This window comes from Protopterus annectens, chromosome 2.part0, assembly GCF_019279795.1.
Source record: "Protopterus annectens isolate FY-2018-M chromosome 2.part0, PAN1.0, whole genome shotgun sequence".
NCBI lineage: Eukaryota > Metazoa > Chordata > Ceratodontiformes > Protopteridae > Protopterus > Protopterus annectens.
This window is the reverse complement of record NC_056728.1, coordinates 1,789,577,295-1,789,598,246: the sequence shown is the minus strand read 5'-3', so window position 1 is coordinate 1,789,598,246 and position 20,952 is coordinate 1,789,577,295. Positions and strand designations below refer to the sequence as shown.

At 43.6% G+C, this 20,952-nt stretch overlaps 1 protein-coding gene across 1 annotated transcript in view; it reads right to left on the bottom strand.

The window, feature by feature from the left end:
- Positions 1-20,952, bottom strand: part of RCC2 (regulator of chromosome condensation 2) — a 1,536,688-nt gene that overhangs the window by 753,092 nt on the left and 762,644 nt on the right. The gene's annotated exons all lie outside the window — the stretch shown is intronic.

Here is a 20,952-nt window from a genome sequence, read left to right as displayed (position 1 = left end):
TCTCACGCCCCCTGCACTTCTCTCTCCTGAAACTGCTCCCTCAAGCAAATTATGAAGCATTTGTGGCAACTGATTGCTTCACAGCAGGCAGAGAAACCTTGATTTAAGGATAGCCAAGGGATTTCTCTTATAACAAACCCCAGAACTACTGGGATATGAAAAGATGCTGGGACCAAAGGGATTTCAGATACCACTATATCTTTCACATGCAGTGTCTTGCCCAAGGGCATCTTAAGACTCCAATACCACGAGACCCAACATCCTGGAGTTAATCCCTTACAGTGACAGAAGTCTGAGTGGAAAATCTTAAAAAAGGATCTACAAGATTTTTTTCCCTGTGGAAGGACAGCTCTTTGAACTGTTCAGTTAGCATTCAAGGAACACAATCCTGTATGAAGGAGTCAAGAAAGACTTCCGAATGTCGTCTTGGAATCCCAGCGTCTGTGAGACATCTCTCGCCCAAGAGGCAGATTCCTGATATTTTGAGAAAGACTGTAAATATAAGCAAGTCATCTAAATATGGAAAATGCTGACACCCTGTAGCCTGTAACTTGCTACAACTAGAGCTAGACAAACACTCTTGGTGCAATGGATAGTCCAAAGAGAGTAAGGCAGAGAAAGAATAGTTTAAGAACTTACCATAACCTTAGATGCTCTTCTATTCCATGTTGCAGTTTTCATTACTGTAGGGAGGCTGCTGCCTGCAGCACCAGACATCTGGCCAGTATACCAAAGTCTTAGGAGCAGGGGTACGTGCAAAGTCTGATGTCAGAGCCATAAACAGACGTTGGCTATAAATGTGACGTCTGCACATACCCACCTTCAGAATGGACTGCCGCATACAATAGTATCCCTGGGAAGCAGGAAGATAAAGGGAGAAAACTTTTCAGACCCACAAGCAAGACCAAGCCAGAGGATGCCTCATGAAGGCATGTTCCTGCTGCTGAGGAAAGATAGGAGGAGGGATAAGTCATCAGGTAAATAAATAGGTACAGAGGGGGTAAGGTGGGTGGGACTGAATACTGCAACATAGAAGAGAAGGACATGGAAGGTTATAGCAAGTTCTTGCACAACTATTCTATGTCCTTCTATTCTCATGTTGCAGTATTCATAACTGTAGGGAGAGTACCAAAGCTTCTAGGTATGAGCCTGGGAGGAGGGATGTGGTCCCTGGTCTGAGAGACCATGTAGGATGGACCTAGCAAATCCAGTTCTAGCTCTGGAGACCAAATCTAGTTTATAATGTTTGGCAAATGTATGGACTGATGATGATCAGGTAGCCGCTGAAGAAGCAAATGCCCTGGTAGAGTGAGCTCTCATTTCCAGATAGAGCCTTCCCATGAAGGGAGCAAAATGCAAAATCCTTTGATTTTCGTGACAATATAGTCCATTTTGACACTGCCTTCACCAAGGCCCTTGGGTGGAAGGAGATAAACAGCTGGTTAGACCTTCTAACGGATATTACCTAGACAAAACAAAACCAAAGTTGTCTGTGGACATCTAAGAAATGTAGAGGCCTTTCAGAGGAATTTTGAGGTTGAGGGAAGACAGGATGGTTAATAGTCTGATTTAAAGATACCTTACTAACCACCTTAGGCATGAAGGAATGGTTAAGTCCTGAAAGAGACCCTATCTTTATGGAAGATGAGGTAACAGGTGGCCATCAGGGCTTGTATTTCGGATACCTTCCTGGTGGATGTGAGGGCCACCAGCAGAACAGTTTTCCAGGTGCAGAGCTTCAGTGATGCTGAAAGAGCTGGTAAGTTTCGCAAGGACAAATTTTAAGTCACAAATAGGAGATTATCTGCTTCCGATAGGATCTGATATGGAGGACCCCTTTCAAGAAGCGCTTAACCTCTAACCTGGATGCCAGAGGAGGTAGAGGTACAAAAGGCAGACAAGTGGACCTCAACAGACTAGTACATCAGTCCTGAATGTAGAAGCTCACACAAGAAATGACAATGGGTACAGGAATGAGTAAAGGTCCTGTTTTTTCTTTTGACACCACCTGGAGAATCTTTTCCATTTTGACAGTTTCTCCTGGTACTAGGTTTCCTGGCCGCCTGCAGGACATTGAGTATGTCCTCTGAGTATAGCTGTCTGAAGGGGATCAGAACCCTATCACTCAAAGTGAGTTTGAGATTGGTCACCTAAGGGTGTATTAGGGATCCCGGTGTCTTGTAGGTCTAAAGAGTGGGGTAACCTGTGATTGCCCTTGGCTAAAAGGTGAAGGGGGAAACCAATGCTGCCCTGGCCAGTAGGGAGTCACCAATAGGATTTTTGGTTTGTCCATCTTATCTTCAGATAGACCTTCTGAATCGGTGTAAAGGGGGGGGGGGCACAGAGATACATCCCTGCCCAAGAGAAAGAGGTGTCCACTTCCCAGGCCTGGGGGTGTGTGGATCCCTTGTACTAAACAGAGGCACCTGGCTGTTCTGGGAGGGGCAAACAGATCTGCTTGAGGAAAACCCCACTTGTGTATAAGATCCAGGAATACCACTTGGTGAAGCATCCATTTGTGAGAGGGTGTACAGGTCCTGCTGAGCATGTCTGCCACTGCATTCTCTGCAAAAGTAATGTACACTGCTTGCATGTGGTTATGGAGTGTTGATGCTAGGGTCCAGATCTGTAAGGCTATGTTGCAAAGGGGGTACGACCTTGTCCCACCCTGCTTGTTTACACACCACAAGACAGTCAATGTCTGACTACTTTCAAAGTGCCTGGTAGGAGGACCTGTCAGAAGGTCTGTAATGCTAGGTAGAGAGCCCTTATCTCTGATGTTGATGCAGTCACTGAGTGGAGGCCACTCTCCCTGTACTTTGTTTAGCTTGTGGTCGCACAGTAGGACTGGGCCCCAGCCCTACTCACCTGAGAGATGGTAGCAGATTTTCTGCTTCCAATTCTGGTAATTTTTCTGAAGGCAATAATGGCAGTGGGGAAGGGGGTGAGATGGAGGGTCTCGAACCTCTTCCTAGGCGTTCGGAGAGGATTCGTAACAAACAAAACAATAAAGGAAACAACCATTTTCACAGGGGATTTCATCCACAGAGAGGTGGAGGGGGTTATAACAACAGGAAAAACAACTGATAACCCACACACCTGCCATGATTGTACATCGCAAAGGGGAGAATCATGAAGTCATTAGCAGGTCTGGTTTTCACATTTTCAACTACAGTAATACAATGTTAATGGAAAAATTTTTCAGCTTATTTACTAAAGGCTTCAAATATGTTCCCAAATGTGCCAGCAATATAGCTAGGGTTATTATGGATCTAAAAATTTTTATAAGAAAACAATCTGAAGAATTTATATGGAACAGATTCCAATATTAGGGATAGATCTATACCCAGCAGGTCCAGTATTTTTAATCCTCCTATACATCCCCAGTTGAGAAATCTGGAATTAAGAATAGAGAAGCAAATCAGGGAGATAAGATAAGAAATTTACACTGAACCTTGATCCATTTGAACAGGACTTACTTATCCAACTTAGTAAAAATTCTAATGTTTGAGTCACGGAACCAGATAAAGGGGGAGGTATAGTCCTTATGGACAAGATAGTGTAGGAGGGCAAAATGAGCTCCATTTTGTATGACGAAACCCGCTATAGGCAAGTATCAATCAATTAAATATATCTTATAAAAAATTTGATATGGCTATCAAAGATCTATTCGATCAAGGGGTTATAGATTATAGCACCTATTTATATTTGGAGAAAAAAACAAGGGTGCCTTCTATATTAAGAGTACCCAAAATACACAAGGACATTCAAAATCCCCCCTTTAGGCCTATAGTATCTGCTCAGGGATCCAAGATTTCCCCTTTATCCAAGTTTTTGGATTGGAAATTAAAACAACTATGGGGTAAGGATAGGTATCTACTCAAAGATTCATGGGAATTCTTGGGTAAAATTACTCCAGATTTAAATGTTCCAGATTTGAAATTCCTCACAATAGATGTAGTTGATCTTTTTTCTGTTATACCTCATGAAACACGCTTAGCCTGGCTGGAAGAAGCACTTAGAAATAATCCTGGGGCTAGTAATAATGACATATTCCTCATTATGGAACTAGCTGATCTAGTGTTGTACAATAATTTTTTGTATTTTTTCTGGGGAATATTTTAAACAAATAACTGGAGTTGCTATGGGAGTCAATTGTGCTCCCACTTATGCAAACATTGTCCTTTCTGTATGGGAAAATAAATATGTTTTTAACAGTGAATACTGTAAATACTGGAGACTATACACTAGATTTTTTGACAGGTACACCAGGACATTTACAGGATTTCAAAAGTCACTTAAACCAAAGTACCAACTTTTTGACCTTTACATATCAGGTCACAACACAGCAGGTCAACTATTTGGATGTGTCCTTAAGAACAGATGAAACAGGTTTCAAATCTATTTATAGGAAATCTACTTTTTTCAACACATATTCAATATACTAGTTCCCATCCCATATACCAGAAGCAGAAGAAAGGTATAGTCAAGGGACAATTTGCCAGAGCGTCCCGAATGACCTCTGATGACAATTACAATCTAGAAGGTCAAAAATTGACCCTGATGTTTCAAGAGAGGATAGCCAGAAGAATTTATTACAAATATAAGCAATGAAGTAAGGGATGGTAGGAATAACAAATATAAATCCATCCTGGGTACAGGAAACATACGCGGTCCTGATTTAAGGGAGTATCCAACAATTTAGCTTTAACATGATCAGGTAAAGGCTGCTCCTTAATCCAAGCATGCCTTTTGAGCACAGACCCAGTAACAGCAGCCCTGCAAGAGGCCTCTAAAGAATCAAATCCACACTGCAAAGTATGTTTTCCAACCTGTTCAGCAGAATGCATTAAATCCTGTAATTCTTTATTTTCCGCACAGTCAGGAATCATCATTTTCTGTTTAAGCAATCCAACAACATGTTGTTGAGACTAACATATGAAACTCGCAGTTTAAAGCTCTAATGGCCAAGGTTGCAGACGTGTAAATCTTCTTACCCCATCTAGCCAGCACCCTGGAGTCTCTATCAAAAGGGGTAGGGACTTTTAGCAGTAGAAGCCTTAATGCCCTTGGGTCCCTGTGAAATAGTCTCTGGAGCCGCAATAGGATTTTTAAAAAGGAATTTGTGTGAATCAGGAACACTAATATCGGTCAGGTTTTCTGGGAGCAGGAGGCAAGGAATCAGGGGCCAAACTAGACTCCGAAAAAGCATAAACAATGCCCAGTACTGGAGGAATACTTAACGGCCTATGCTGAGGCAGGAGTAAGAAATCCCCAAGCCTCTTTTGAATCAAAAAAATCTGGCTTTCCCAGTGGAAATGCTCTGAGTATGTAAGGTTTCACCAAAAGAAAAATCCTCTGGAGGGGAAACAGAGGGAATACAGTCCCCTGCATCAGAATCCTCATATGTAGATAAGGGCAAATCCAGATCAGAAGAATCAGAAAACTCAGAATCCTGGTCAGAAGACTCAAACAACTTCAGTCCTAGGTCTCTTAGAAGGGGGAGGCTGGCTTCCCCTGATTATAGTTATAAGATCTTCAGCCATTCTTATTTGCTTTTTAGGCTTAGAGGCCTGAGCATGTGGCCTAGGCGTCTGTTTTTTAGGCATGGTTCGAGATTTAGGCCTAAAAGAAGGAGGCGTTGATTTAATACGCGTGTCTGTAGGCCTGAATACACACTCAGAAGCCGGTGCCTGCACAGCGGCTCCAGACCCATCCAAGGTAGAGACATCCTCAGGTTCCATAGTTGAAGCATCTCGCGGCATACTTGACTCCGAATGGGTCTCGGTGGAGGCCTGCGAATCAGAATTACCAGGTATCAGGGGCTGCAAAAGCGCCAGAGTACTGGCAAACTAGCAACTGGCTTAGGGGAAGCGTCGTCGGCAGTTTTGGACCTCGGCGGCCTGTCTGTCTTATCCTTGCGTTTTTTTTTGGAATCCCAGTAGTCGGATGGCTAACTGACATTTCTGGATAATTAAACCGAGAACAGAAATATTTTGAGGTGAAAATATACAGACGGATAGTGCTCTGATTAAATACAGCACAAAACCAACAGCATGGTACATTGTGGTCAGGGCCTAGGCAAGGAATACAGTACGAATGAAAATCTTTGAGGTATTTGCTTTCCACAAGTAATGCAATTCTTAACTTTTACTGACATCAGTAAGGATCAAGAAAGTTTCCCCAACGGGGTACTTAGCTTTAGTTGAAGACTGCGGTTCTGAAACAAAAACGAAAATTTCAGGAGTCTGCGACTGGCACTTGCAAACTGCTTTTGCTTCGGACACTGCACGGCAAAAATGACTGATGCAATGGCATCGGCTGCATGTTTTATACCCCTGACGTCAATGAAGGGACAGCAACAGATGCAGGACGCAAGACTTTTTTATCAAGCCGACTGAGGGCTACTGCAAGTAGATAACCCAAAAGTGATGACTGCAACAGTGAAACACAAAGAACATCCAGTAAAGGTTTTAAATTTTACAACCCCTTTCCCTTTTCTTGTAGGGATTTGAGGAGTTCTGCAGAAGCTTCACCGAAAAAGGCCTTAGTATCTAATGGAGTGTCTAACAACTTGGCTTGTACATCCACAGGAAGAAGTTGGAGCCTCACCCAGGAGTATTTCCTCAAGACAGAGCCTGAAGCTGCAGATTTTCTAGAGGCTTCCACTGCATCGTAACTGCACTTAGAGTGCCTAGTCACCTGTGAGGCAGTGGAAAGTAGGGTGTGAAGTTGGGTCTTAGCAAGTGAGTCCAGTACTTCAGGTAAAAGCACTGAAGCTTTAGAGAGGGTGTCCAAAACAAATCTGGCCATGTGGGTTTGGTGATTTAGGGCTCTAATGGCAAGAGCAGAAGTTTAGACCTTCCTGCCTATACTATCCATAAACTTGCTGTCCTTGTCAGTAGGGAATAGAGAGGATGAGGAGAGCTGTCTAGAGGATTTGTCAGTAGTGACTGCTATGACTGCAAGGGGGGTTCTTGAACAGGTACTAAGTGCCCTGAGGTACTTTATAGAACCTGTCTGGGCATTTTGAAGCAGGGGGCTGAGAATCAAGGGGTGGTGAAGCAGCTACAAAGGCATCTTGAAAGGCCGGAAGCAAGGGAGGCACAGCAGATTGGGAGGGCTGATCCATTTGTAATAATTCAAAGTACCTACTTTTTGTTTCTTGAAACATCTGAGGCCTGCCATTTAAAGTGTTCCCTCATGAGAGAGAGTATCCCCAAATGAAAATTCTTCCCCTGGAGACTCTGGGCTGATACAGCCCTCTTCTTCGGGGTGATAAAGTCTTTGGGGGATTCAATTTGAGATCAGTAAGTCAGGGATTCTTCAGAGGAGTAGTCTTCCTCTGATTCTTCTAAGGCCTACACAGTAGGGGGAGCAGAATGAGGGACCTGTGACTGAATGTCTTGAAGAGACTGAAAAAACTTCCCACCCAGGTGCAGGCTGCTGTTCAGTATGTCTTAATTTCGGTTTCCTCTTCAGAGGAGTAGAAGGAAGGGTCAATTTAGAAACGGATGTCTGGGAGGTTGGCAGAGCAGGAGTAGGCCCACCGGTGCCACAACTCATGGTCCCCCCTTGCCATCAGGAGCTGATGGCTGGTCTACCTCAGCAAACGTACTCTGCGTTTCTGCGGAACCAGCTTACAAAGCAGTTCCCGATTCAAGCTGGGAAACTGGCAGCTCATAGGACCCCTGGCTAAAGTCTGCCTCAAGAGTCTCACCGGAGGTGCAGCAAGGGCATCAAGCCTAACTTTTTTGACGTTCTGAGGAGTCTCGTCAGAAATACCTACCCCGCCCTCCATACCCAACGTTAGTCGGAGTCACTGGTTATCGAGATATAGCTCGAGTACAGCCAAACGGCTGCAGAGAGTTTTAGGCACAAACGATTTACAAAGTTCACAAGACTTATGGTCGTGGGCCTCCCCTAAACAGAATACACACGGTGTGTCCTTGTGAGGAATTCGCCTCCCACAAACACACTTCCCCTTTCTAGTTAACATGTACGTCTGAAAAGCTAAACAGTCAAAGAAAAAAACAAAAGAGCACTTACCTGTAGTGGACAGCAGTGTCAAATGAGCCAACTGCTTCCCGAAGCTGGCGATCAGAGTTTCAAAGATCACTGTGGCAGAAAAATTCTGAAGTGGGTACATTCAGACGTCTCATTTATAGTCTGTCACTTTACGGCTATGACATCAGATGTCGCATGTACCCCTGCTCCTAAGACTTTGGTACACTGGCCGGATGTCCGGTGCTGCAGGCAGCAACCTTCCTACAGTTACAAATACTGCAACATGAGAATAGGACATCTAATAATGTGATCCAAACACAGAATACCTTGGGAATCACCTGAAGACTGGATGAATAGGAATGTGATAAACATCTTAAGTCTAGTTTTACCTGGAAACTTGAACAAGTAAGAGGCAACATGTTGTGAAGTGACATTTTGAAGTTAGGCACTGTCACAAACAGGTTTAGAAAAGAAATACCTAACCAGAACTGCTCTACAAGGATTTTTCTCTGAGACTAGGAACATCCTTAAATAAACCCTTCCCCACCTGGGAGGAACTGGTTCCTTCACTCCTTGTGACAGCATGTGATGAACAACTAGGAAGAACAGTGTTCTCTGCAGGATGAGGAATGACCTCTTGGAAAGGAGGAATTTTCTATCACTGCCATCTAGAACTCTGATGAATGACTTTCAAAACTCATTTGCCTGCTACCAAAGGAAAACAATGGAGATTCAGACTTTCTGGAAAAGAAATAAGGCCAGGCTGGGGAAGAGAGTCACAAGGTCTCAAGTCATTCAGAGCTGGTGTCTCCTTGGTTTTTGGAGGTTTGAGACTTGTTGGAACCCCCTTGCCTCCACTTCATAAACGTCTGTTTACTTGAATTCTGCTCAGACTGATTATTCGGCTTGACAATTGAATGAGGAGAAAAACCTCCCTCGGACAATTTGGAAAAGGCTAAAAAATCTCTAGATTCCCTGTATCAGCTTGCCCCTTTCACACTTTTTTCACATCTGCAGCAGATGGGCCAAACCATCTCTATCCAAGGCAGAATTTAAAATCTCATTTTTATCATCTGGAAGGTTCTGAGAACGCAGCCAAGCAAACCACCTTAAAACCATAGCAGTGGCCATAGCCCTGGAAGTAGTAGCAGAGTCATACACATACTGCAAGCAATGATTAGTGACCTGTACAACAGAAGAAACAGGTCACTTAAACCAAACTTTTATGCAGATACTGTAGATAAAATAGTTTATTCTGACATTGTGAAAGTACAAGAAATAACATACAAGCCTGACAATTTAAAATTCTGAAATTCAAAGGTGGAGAAGTATACACTTAGAAGAATGAGTAGTACTGGAAATTAAGTGCTTAGCAGTACAGGAGTCCACTAAGGCTATAGTTGCTGGGTCATGTTTGGGAATTGTGTATAAAAACTGAAAAGATAACTTTACACATACTATCTGCCTTTTTAGAGAGCTGGCTGGCTCAGGAAAACTGCAGTCAGTAAGTCACACATCCTCTAAAGCAGACAGGAGGGATAGTTGTAGATTCTGGAAAATCCTTCTATAACAACTCAGTATATTTTGAGGGATGGAAAAACTTCAGTGTTCTCCACTAAAAACGTTGGGATTTTCTAGCAATAACCCCCCTCCCCTCCGGAGAATCAAAATAAGATCTCCTCAGAGTCTGAATCAGAAATCTGAGGAGAAAGCCCTGAATCTGTCCCTACAGCTCCCCCTCAGATTCAGAATCTAGAACCTCTTCAGGAAAGGAAGAATTTTCTTTCATCAGAAACTATTTTACAAGGATCAATAGCCTTAATCAAACCCTAAGCCAGACCCAGCAAATTACTATTCAAAGAAATTTGAGGAGTAATAGATAAATGTTTGGTTTTCTGTTTGACAGGAAAAATGGGGCCAACCCTGTTATTAATGGCAAGTGCTGCTTCATCCAGGAAGGGCACAGCATTCCAACAGGGAAACCTTCCCTATTCCCTCTTCCAGGGCCGACAAAAGGGATTTTCTTTTGCCCACTGTAGGGACCCCAACAGCCATAGGAAAAGTGGCTAACCCCCGGTCCACAGTGGCTGCAGGTGCTACATCAGAAGGAGCCATGACAAAAAAGGAAGGGCATGAGGTACAACAAATGACCACAGCTCTGAGGCAAACTGCTAGCCTGCTGTGGTGGCAACAGCTGTTTACTTGACTTTCTTTTTGTGGCTGGAAGAAAGACCAACCATGGTAGTGAATCTGTTCCATGGTCATGCCAAGAATGCTCTCGCTATCCTGTGGGAAAGCAAGCGACAAAGCCAGTAGTCCACAAAAATTACTTTTGACAGAAAAAAACAATAAAAAGCACTTTCAAACACTATGGCAGACCTACAACTTTAAATTAACAATTTTTCTACAGAAAATATTTTAAAAGTAGTGTTATCTAAGTGATAAACTAACAGAAATGGAGTGCCCCATTTAAAAAAAAATACATTACAGCCTCAAGACAATCTGTTAAAGCAACACTCTACAAGCTTTAAAATAACTTTACTGAAAAGGAAAGGAATAAAACATAAGTAAATGACCCCCCCCCCCCAAAGGGTACTTATCTGCCCAGCTAAGGAAAGCACAACTCTACCACGGATTCTCAAAGCCTCAGAGGAGTGCAGTCTTCAGTGGCAGTAAAGCTCTAAAGGGCCTTGCATTCCAAGTTGTTTTTAGTCAGCTAAGCTTGAGATGCTTGACAGTTTGGGCACATGGAAGGTGACCTGAAGCTTTGGAAGCTGTCAGACTGTTACATCTTTGGCAGGATGCAACACATCTAAGGCTACTGCAACAGTGATCAACATGAACATATCTTCAGATGCAAAACATGGGGTGGCTATCAGGTCAACAGAACATTTTCAAGATTTAGAAGCAGCCTCCCTGGAGTCTTGCTTCCCTGAGGTTTAGGAAGATCCTTTTGTTTTGTTTTTGAATAGTCTTCTCCAAACTTTATTTTTAAGGAAGAGCTCAGTTGAGATGGCAGGAATACTTTCACTATTAATTTGTCTTTCCTGCTCTGAAGTGCCTTATGCCCAAATGAGGCAGAAGATTCACAGTGTCCAAGTGTGCTGCCCTTAAACAGAGTATGCGGGTCATGTGGAGGAATCTTATGGCCACACTTGGAACAAAAAACTTTTATCAGACATCCCGTATGAAAAAGAAGAAAAAACAGCACACAATAATGCTAGATATGAAAAATGGGCCCAAAGGGCAAAACCCCCAACTATATCAAACAGAACACACAAGACACATCTTAACACAAGAACTACAAGGGTTCTGACTATCCAAAAAACCAAACATCTCGACTGAAACTATCTAATTTAAAAAGAAAATTTTCATATACAATAATGCTGAAGGCAGGGGTAGATAGGGAGTAACTCACTCACTGAAGGCTATTATGCCGAGGCACTAAGCTGAATAGCTGAATTAAACCGTTTTTTGGAACTGGCGTTGTTTTTTGGCTGTTGCCTTATCCTTCTTGTTGTTTCTGGTAGATAGGGAGTAGCCTGAAGTCGAATAGGAGAAAAATGAAGATGAAGATCAGAGCCCTGAAAAAATTTAACCATTTGATCACACTACAAATGCGATCAGATGTATTCAAAGGGTGTAAGAGTTATTATGGGTAGGGGAGAAGTCAGAGCCCCAAACCTACTCATTTTAAGATGCCAAAGTCAGATCAGAATCTCATCAGTTGAAGCAGATTAAAATGGACATTGGATATGGAAGAGATTAAAATGGACATTAAATATGAGATGTGAAAAGGACCACTATGGTGAAAGCTAGTGAAAAGGGAAAATGTAGGGGATAAAAAGATTACCACATGTGACATTCAGAAAGCCTATGATAGGCTGCATCATAAAAACTTTTTAGGATACTGTGTTTATGTTGAAATTAAAGGATAATTTCCTAAGGAAATGAAAATAAAGGGTGTAACGATAGTGTGCCACTTAAGGATATCCTATTTATCTTAGCATTCATCGCCATTTCCAAAGCTGGGAAAAGGTTAGAGATGGGGAAAGAATAGTTGTGCAAAATCTTACCATAACCATAGATGTCCTTCTCTTCCATGTTGCAGTATTCTTACTGTGGGATCCTCTGCAACCCATTGGGCTATCAATGTTTGTCTAGAGTGGTCAAACCAGAGACAACGGAGAACAACCACCCTGAAGATGGGTACTGCAAGGGTCTCATGGCTGGAACTGTCACAGCAAGAAAAGTCATCCTATGGGATTGCCTTCAACTGAATTTTCCCTTATTTATCAGAGGAATTTTTTTTAACTAAGAATGCTCTCATGGGCCTTGTCTGATGTCATAAAAGCTTGGAACCAGGTACAAGCTAATTTTTCAGGTGCAGACTGAGAAATTTGGCTGTCTGACTGATCCGCAGTGAAACTAGCACAATGCAGACATGCATCTACACTGTGCTCTGACCAAGGCTGAAAAAATAAAGGGAATGAAAAGACTTCATGGGGAATCTTGCTTCCCACAATCAACAGAAAAATGTTTTCAGAAGATAAATCCTATTCACCATCAGACATGAGGTACTGACACGCACACAAAGCAAACCGGTGTAAAATCCCTATGGAGTACTCATCCATTCGGGAGAAGGCAAACTGCTGGAAAATGATGCAGAAACTACTGGCCGGCTACAATCCCTCAACCCAAACCAATTCTGTTTTGTGAATGTTGTCCTCCTTAAAACTTCTCAAAGAATTCTCCAAATTCATTAAGTGTAGCTGTGTAAGCTGCACTTACCCATAACAGCAAACATTCCAATTCTTCAGTGCTGCAGTATTTTATGGGTTGTATCCTAAGTATACAATAACTATTCCAAAAGCATTCATCCCATATCACACTGTCACTCTGGCTGCTAATAGGTTAAGCTCTTTTTGGAGGGAGTTATGTAAACAGCCACAGATACTAAAAATCTTAAGGACTTTCTCACTCCTGGAGAATTCATCCAAAACTAAACCAAGATGCATCAAAATCTAAATACATATCCCACAAACTATGTATAAAAAAGGAGGATGTTGTGTGGGTATCTACTGCAGCAGTAAAGAAATTGAACATCTACTGTTAAGTTCAAAAGCAACTTACAACACTGTACTATGTTCTTTTCCACTGATACAGTAGCTCATGAGTAGATTACTATAGCTTATCCAACCTAGGAGGAGTAAAGCTTGCTCTGGACCTGGGAAAGGCATCTAGTCTGCAGTGCCTTGTAAATGCATGGATGGAGTTGTGATGTTCCTTCTCTGGACCAGTCATCAAGAAGTCTCAATCTTCACCACTGACACCAGTGAGGGATGTTCACTAGGAACAAAAATTGATACAGTACTTTCAGATACAACTGTCTGCACCAAGTACAAATTCCCTTAAGAGCACACAGGGAACACACTCCAGTCCTGGGGCTGGACCATCTCCAAGCCCCAAATACGAAACCACACTGACCACTATGGAAGCTCTGTGTCCCTGTTCCAAATAGTTGACACATGAATTCAGATTTGATTTTCTCACATATACACACACACACGGGAAAGGCTGGCACAGATTTACCAGCTATGCCCCCTCTGCCCAAACTATAAGGTAGATTCACTGCCACTAGCCAGCTAATCTACAGCATTTACAAGGGTACTCAATTATACTGAGTAAAATTAATACAAATAAAAATGCTAGGGTTTGACCAATGCAACAAGACTATCGGGAGTGACCAGTGTTGCCAAATAAATATAAGTACTCTCGAAGATTAAAATATTCTCTAAAAGACCAGCAACAATGAAAAGTTTAAATATTTCATAATAAAAGAATGTGAAAGTACCGGACATCTATTTACAACAAACACCAGAGTTTCAATCACAGGAAATATTAAAAAATAAACAGATGGAAAGGCTCACACAGACAGAAAAAGAACAGTTTTGTACCTACCATAAATGTAGATGTTCGAGTGATCATACAGCTGCAGTCATTACGGATGGGTTATCCTGCCGTCAGGCGGGTCCTCGGTCGGCAGAATTCCAAAGTCTAGGTCCGGCGTCGGTTGTCGTCGCTTCTTCCCTGACGTCAGTGCGGCAGGGGTATAAAAGAGGCAGCCAACGCCATTTTCTTCGGTTTTTCTTGCCCCAGATGTCAGGTGCCCCCTGAAGGGAGGCAAATTATGCAAACATGCAATATAGAAAAATCAAAAAACAGTAGTTGCAAGCAAATACACCATAAAAGAATACCCGAAATAGGTTGTATGATAAAGGTGTTTGTCATAAGGCCTGTCCTAAGAGGGGACGGAGGTGGGGGGTAACCTGGACTGCAGCTGTAGGAGCACTCGAACATCTACATTTATGGTAGGTACAAAACCGTACTATGTTCATCGTGCATACAGCTGCAGTCATTACAGATGAGAAGAATCCCAAAGCTAAGTAAGGGTGGTAGGCACTAAGTGGATAAGTGGAACTAGGAGGAGCGAGGATGCCCTGCAAGACTGCTGTGGCAAAGTCCGCTCTAGATTTAGAGTATAGTGGAAGGTGGTAGTGCTTGGAGAAAGTGTGCACTGAACTCCAAGTAGCTGCTTCCAAAATGTCCTTGGTAGGGACCCCCCTGAGGAAAGCTGCAGAGGTAGCTGTGGCCCTGGTGGAGTGGGATCTGATGTATGCAGGCACAGATTTTCCATGAAATGAGTAACAAAAGCGTATGCAGTGGGCTATCCATTTTGAAATTGTCTGTTTGGAAATTGCCTTTCCTTGAGCACCTGTAGCATAGGACACAAAGAGTTGCTCAGATTTCCTGAATGGCTTTGTCCTGTCCAAATAATAACGAAGTTGTCTGTGAATGTCCAAGGAATGTAGTAGTCTTTCCCCTTTCTTTTGTGGGTTTAGATAAAAGGTAGGTAAGTGGATAGTCTGATTCAAGGCTACACTGGATACTACCTTTGGCATGAAGGTAGGGTTGGTTCGTAAGGAAACTCTGTCCTGATGGGAAATGATGAATGGTTGCACAGCCATGAGGGCCTGTAGCTCCGAAACCCTGCGTGCTGCAGTGATAGCCAGAAGGAAGGCTGTTTTCCATGACAAGTATTGTAGCTCTGTTGAAGAAGCTGGCTCAAAGGGGGGAAGGGTTAGCTTTTCCAGTACGAAGTTGAGGCCCCAAGCTGGAACTGGTGGTTTCCTTGGGGGCTTTATATTTTTTGCCCCTCTGAGGAACTGCCTTAAGAGAGGATGTGAGAATAAAGGAGGGTCTGTGTTGTATTGTGCAGAAATGGCTGAAGCGTGGATCTCGATGGAGAAGGAAAGGCCACTGTTCAACATCTCAGCTAGGTACTGTAAAATTTGAGGTATATTTATTACCCAAGGATTCTAGCCCTTTTCTTGATTCCAGGAACAAAATCGTTTCCATTTGGCGGAGTAGGCTTTCCTAGTAGAAGGTCTTCTGGCCTCCAAGATGACATCCAGTACCTCCTTGGAGAGGAGAGTCTGTTGGGAAATTAAGGAATTCTCCATGCAGCTAGACTTAGGGTTTTGAGCTGGCTGTGAAGGGTTTTGTAGTTGTGCTGGGACAACAGAAGAGGGACTAGCGGTAGGATCCATGGTGGGGAGTGTGTCAGGCTCTTCAGGAGTGGATACCAGTGTTGTCTTGGCCAGTCTGGAGCAATGAGAATCATTTGTGGCCTCTCTGCTCTGGCTTTTAATAGAACTTTGGTCAGAAGAGGAAGAGGCGGGAAGGCATAGACTGTCAATGTTGTACAATTGAAAGAGTGCGTCCACTTTCCAGGCCTGTGGATGATAGGTCCTTGAACAAATTTTTTTCAACTGGTAATTTCTGTGGGTAGCAAACAGATCTATGTCTGGCTGTCCCCATGCCTGAGTTATCTTTGTGAAAACTTGAGGATGCAACTTCCATTCGTGTGGATCTGTCATTTCTGCTTAGGTTGTCTGCCAGTGTGTTTTCCTTCCCTGGCAGGAATTGTGCCTGTAGTTGAATTTGCAATTCCAGTGCTGTGTTCCATAGGGTCATGGCTTGCTGCACAGGGGGCATGAATGAGTTCCCCCCGTTTGTTTATGTACCACATGACTGTGGTGCTGTCTGTCCTCATCAATAATTGGCCTGGATGCAGTAGGTCTTTGAAGGTCATAACAGCATTGTGCACGGCTAGCATCTCCTTTTGGTTGATGTGTAGGTGCTTCTCTTTTTGGGACTATTTTCCCTGAATGCACTAATCTGCCATGTGTGCTCACCAGGCGTAGTCTGAGGCGTCTGTTGTGATGATTTGAGTTGCTTGAGGTACACAGAAAGGGAGACCTGTGTTTCTTTGGCATGCTTCCTGTGTTGTCCATTACCTTACTTGGATAGAAGGAAGTTTCTTTGCTCACCAGTGGGAGTGGGGGAGCCTTGGGCAGCCTACCTGTCCCTGTAGGAAGAGACCTCAGCACAAGAAGCTGTAGTAATTGGTTGTTTTGGCATTTCTAGCTCTTTTGTAGTTCACTGTTTAAAATCCGCCTCTGGGCGTTTTTTTCTGGCTATACTGCTCAGACAAGCTCCTCGTGGGTCTGCAGAGTGGTCCTAGCAGCAGGGAACTCAGAAAAGCGACTACTTTCTGGATTTAAGTATCTTTGCTTTTTTTTCACTTGGAATAGCTTCTGTAGCTTACCCTGAACTAGCTTGAACTGTTTAACTGTTTGCTGCATTATTTTAAAATCTGCACTTAGTTACATTTTAGTCGAATTTGATTGAAAGTTTGTTGTTTGTTTAATTTAACTGTGGAGGCTGCCCACTAAAGTGTGCTAGCCTGTGTAACTAATTTATCACTATTTCTGCATTTTCTGTGCGTTTCTACCAAAAAACAAAAAAATAATCCTTGTTTTCCTGCCTCTCCTCGACCAGTTTAGACCAGTTTACAGGCATTGCTGTATTCTGGGCTGTGGTGTAGTTCCTGTGTTGTCCACTACCTTACTTGGATAGAAGGAACTTTCTTTGCTCACCAGTGGGAGTGGGGAGCCTTGAGCAGCCTACCTGTCCCTGTAGGAAGTGACCTCAGCACAAGAAGCTGTAGTAATTGGTTGTTTTGGACCATTTCTAGCTCTTTTGTAGTTCACTGTTTAAAATCCGTTTGCGGTTGCCAGCGATAGCGCCGGTTAAACAAGGTTAAACTTTTTCTGGTTCTGCCAAGTTTGCTCTTCAAATTTTCCCTTAAGGAAGCTCTACTCTTAGTATAACCAGACTACTCACTATATTATAAGCCTAGCACTTGTTCTCAATATTTCTCTACTAAGTAAGCACTCTCGTACTAAGTAAAGCACTACATCTACTTACCACCCCTATGAATATCCACTTCCCTTAAAGGTACAGCACTCCCTTATACTGTTCTAGCATGTCAAGTGGTAGATTACTGGCGTCCGCTCCAGTTCAGCTGGTCAATCTGGGTATCTTGAGACAATGCTACAATTGTCTCATGTACACAGACAACCCTCTCCCCCTCCCAACAAACACAAATACATGTGAGAGATGCAACTATATAGCCAAACTGGAGGCTGAACTCTCTCAACTCAGGGCTGGCATGACCGGACAGGAGGAGATGGTAACTACACACACAACAATCCCAGTCCCACATAGACCTGCCACAACTGCAAACCAAACACACAAAAACACAAAGACATACTCGGAGGCTCTAATAAAAAACTTACCAAAACAACAGAGGCTCCCAAAGCAGACATCCAAAAATCCACCACCTCAAAACAAAACACATGCAACACATACTTCAATAAATCAGTGCGTCAACCAATCACAGCCCTTAAGGCCAAACACCTTGCCTGATGCACTAGTAATAGGTGACACTATAGTCAGACACACTGATGTCCTGCTGACCAGGCTGAACAAGGAGAGGGTGACTGTGAGCTATTGGGAGCTAGGATCCGCCATATAACACACACACTCAAGTCACTCCAAAGCAAGTACAAATATGACTCCGTCATTGTCCATGCTGGTGTGAATGACCTGAGACATACCTCCCTGGACTACATGGAGAGAAAGAGGAGCTCTCCCATTATGTAGCCCAGGCTGGTATGACCCAGACCAGCATCCTGCCCTCACCAAGAATGATACCACAATACAAAGACAAGATGATCAGCTTAAACAATTGGCTCAAGTACTGGTGTCATTCTAAGGGGATCCAATGTCTGTCTGCCTGGGATGACATGTTGGACAAGCCACGCTGCTTCGCAAGGGATGGCTTACACCTGTCACCACTGGGCTTCCGGATATTGGCCAAGGCTCTTGCCACCCCATAGTGCCTTTTTTAGGCAAGGCTCAAGGCAAACCCACCTCCTTAGAAAACAAAAATGGAAAAAAAACTAAGGGTAATGCTGCTCAACGCCAGAAGTCTAAATCTCAAGATGCAGGCACTTGATGCACTCCTCAGCATGGAGAACATAGACGTCTGTGCAGTAACTGAAACCTGGTTCAAGGCTCTGGAGAGCACCCCAGCGCTACCAGGCTATACCTCGTATCATGCTTTTCAGCCCCAAAACCCAGGCCGAACCACAAAGGGAGGGGGAGTGTCCATATTCATCAAGGACACCCACACCTCCAGGTTAGTAGCAACACATGAAGCAGAGACCATACAGGTGCAACTAACCATAGGCAAAACTGCTATACAACTGGTAGCATGTTACAGACCACCCTCCCAATCTCAAGAACCCCACTCAGCCTTCCTGAAGACATTGGAGGATATGAATGTATCACAAAATACCATCATACTGGGTGACTTCAACTACCCAAACATAGATTGGGTACATTACTCTAGCCCTAATACCCTAGCCCAAAGGTTCCTGGAATTCATAAATTCAAATGCACTGGAACAACTAGTCACCTCTCCCACTAGGGGATAATATACTAGACCTGATCATCACAAACATGGGGACAAAATGCTCCACACCGGAAGTATACCCCCTCACTGGTGAGATCTGACCACAAACTAATCACCCTGGATATACATATTCCACCTCCACCCCCAGCACAAAAGACCACAGTGAAAAACTTCTCAAAAGCAGACTCCACCCTTCTTAAGACTGAGATGGTATCCTTTAAGCCCACTGTGCCAGTGGATACCACATCCCACAATGCCAAATCCTTCACAAATGCTTTCTATGGACATCGCCAAGAATGCATGGATCATGCAATCCCAAACAAATCCAAGTCCCTCTCCACCAAAGGTAAGCGCCCTGTCTGGTGGACCTCAGCCAGAAACAAATTGTAGAACAAAAGAAGGAAGCTACTGCACGTCAGAGCAAAATCCCATGAAGGGAAGACATCTCTGATCAACATTAGCAGAAAACTACGTTCTCTCATAAAAACATCCAAGGCCAACTTTGAGAGAAAAATCGCTAAGGACACTAGAGATAACCACAAAGCCTTCTTCAGCTATGTTAGAAACCTGGGTGGAAACCCTCAGATATGCTCAGAGCTGGTTCACAACATAGAATACACTGAACCCACAGATATTGCCAACATTCTGGCTGACAGGTTCAGTGCAAATTTCTCCCCTCCTTCACCCCCAAAAGAAGAAATATTTATCCCAGCTGAATGTAATCTCCCTGTCATCTCAGATATCCAAGTGAGAACCGCCCTAAACAAAGCAAAAAATACAGCATCAATGGGACCTGACGGTATCCCGGGTTGCGTGTTACATGAACTCCAAGAGGAGCCAAACCCACACATAAAAATGCTATTTAACCTTAGCCTTACTTCGGGATATGTACCTTAGCACTGGCGTACAGCAACAGTGGTCCCACTCCACAAGGGGGGGGTGCCTCTACAGACCCTGGAAACTACCGCCCCATAAGCTTAACCAGCCTGGTCTGCAAAGCTATGGAAAGAATCATTATGGAACTCAAACAGAGACATTGGGGACCTACAAACACTTGACCCCACCCAGTTCGGCTTTGTAAAGGGCAGAGCCTGCCTTTTAAACCTGGTTGACATTTTCGAAACAGTCACTAGAGCCATTGATGAGGGCAAAGCAGTCCATACAGCATATCTGGACTTGGCAAAGGCCTTCAACACAATACCCCACTCAGGCATCATAGATAAGCTCAACAGCTTAAAAGTAAACCCTTATGTCACTAGATGGGTTGCAAACTGGCTAAAGGACAAAACCCATAAAGTTAAAATCGCTGGAGCAATGTCAGACTCAAAGCCAGTCAAGTGGTGCCCCACAGGGATCTGTCCTGGGAACCCTCTTGTTCGGCACTTATTTCTCAGATGTTAAAGCAAACATGGGAGGGCTGTGGCTGACAAAGTTCGCAGATGACTGCAAACTAGGCGCCATAGTCGATACACCAGCAGACACACACATCCTACAAAAAGGCCTCACAGAAACGGACAACTGGTGCCGGAGTCACGGCCTTAAACTAAATGCCAAAAAATGTATAGTCATACCCTTTGGGAAAAACAAAGTACCCACAAATTATCACAGACAGCAACCCACTGAGTATGGAAAAAGTAATCAGAGACCTAGGGACCCAAGTCGACAGCGACCTCTCATTTGACACCCACGTTGCCAAAGTGGTTAGAAAAACATTCTACCTTGCACACCTCATCATGAAGGGATTCACATCCAGATCCAAGGATGTCATTGTACCCCTATATTCCTCCCTCATCAGACCTATGATTGAGTACAATGCCCCATTTGGTATGTACCTCACCCGGCATTTGCAACAGCTGGAGAGACCACAAAAGTACCTCACCAAGAGGATCAAGGGTCTCCAACATATGTCTTATTCTGCCAGACTAAAGAAACTTCAGCTCTATTCAGTAGCATACCGCCTGCTCAGAGGTGATCTCTGCCCGACGTACAAGGTCATGTCCAATCAGGATCTGATGGACATGCTCCACCTCAAAAAATCCAAATCCATCAGGACCACGAGA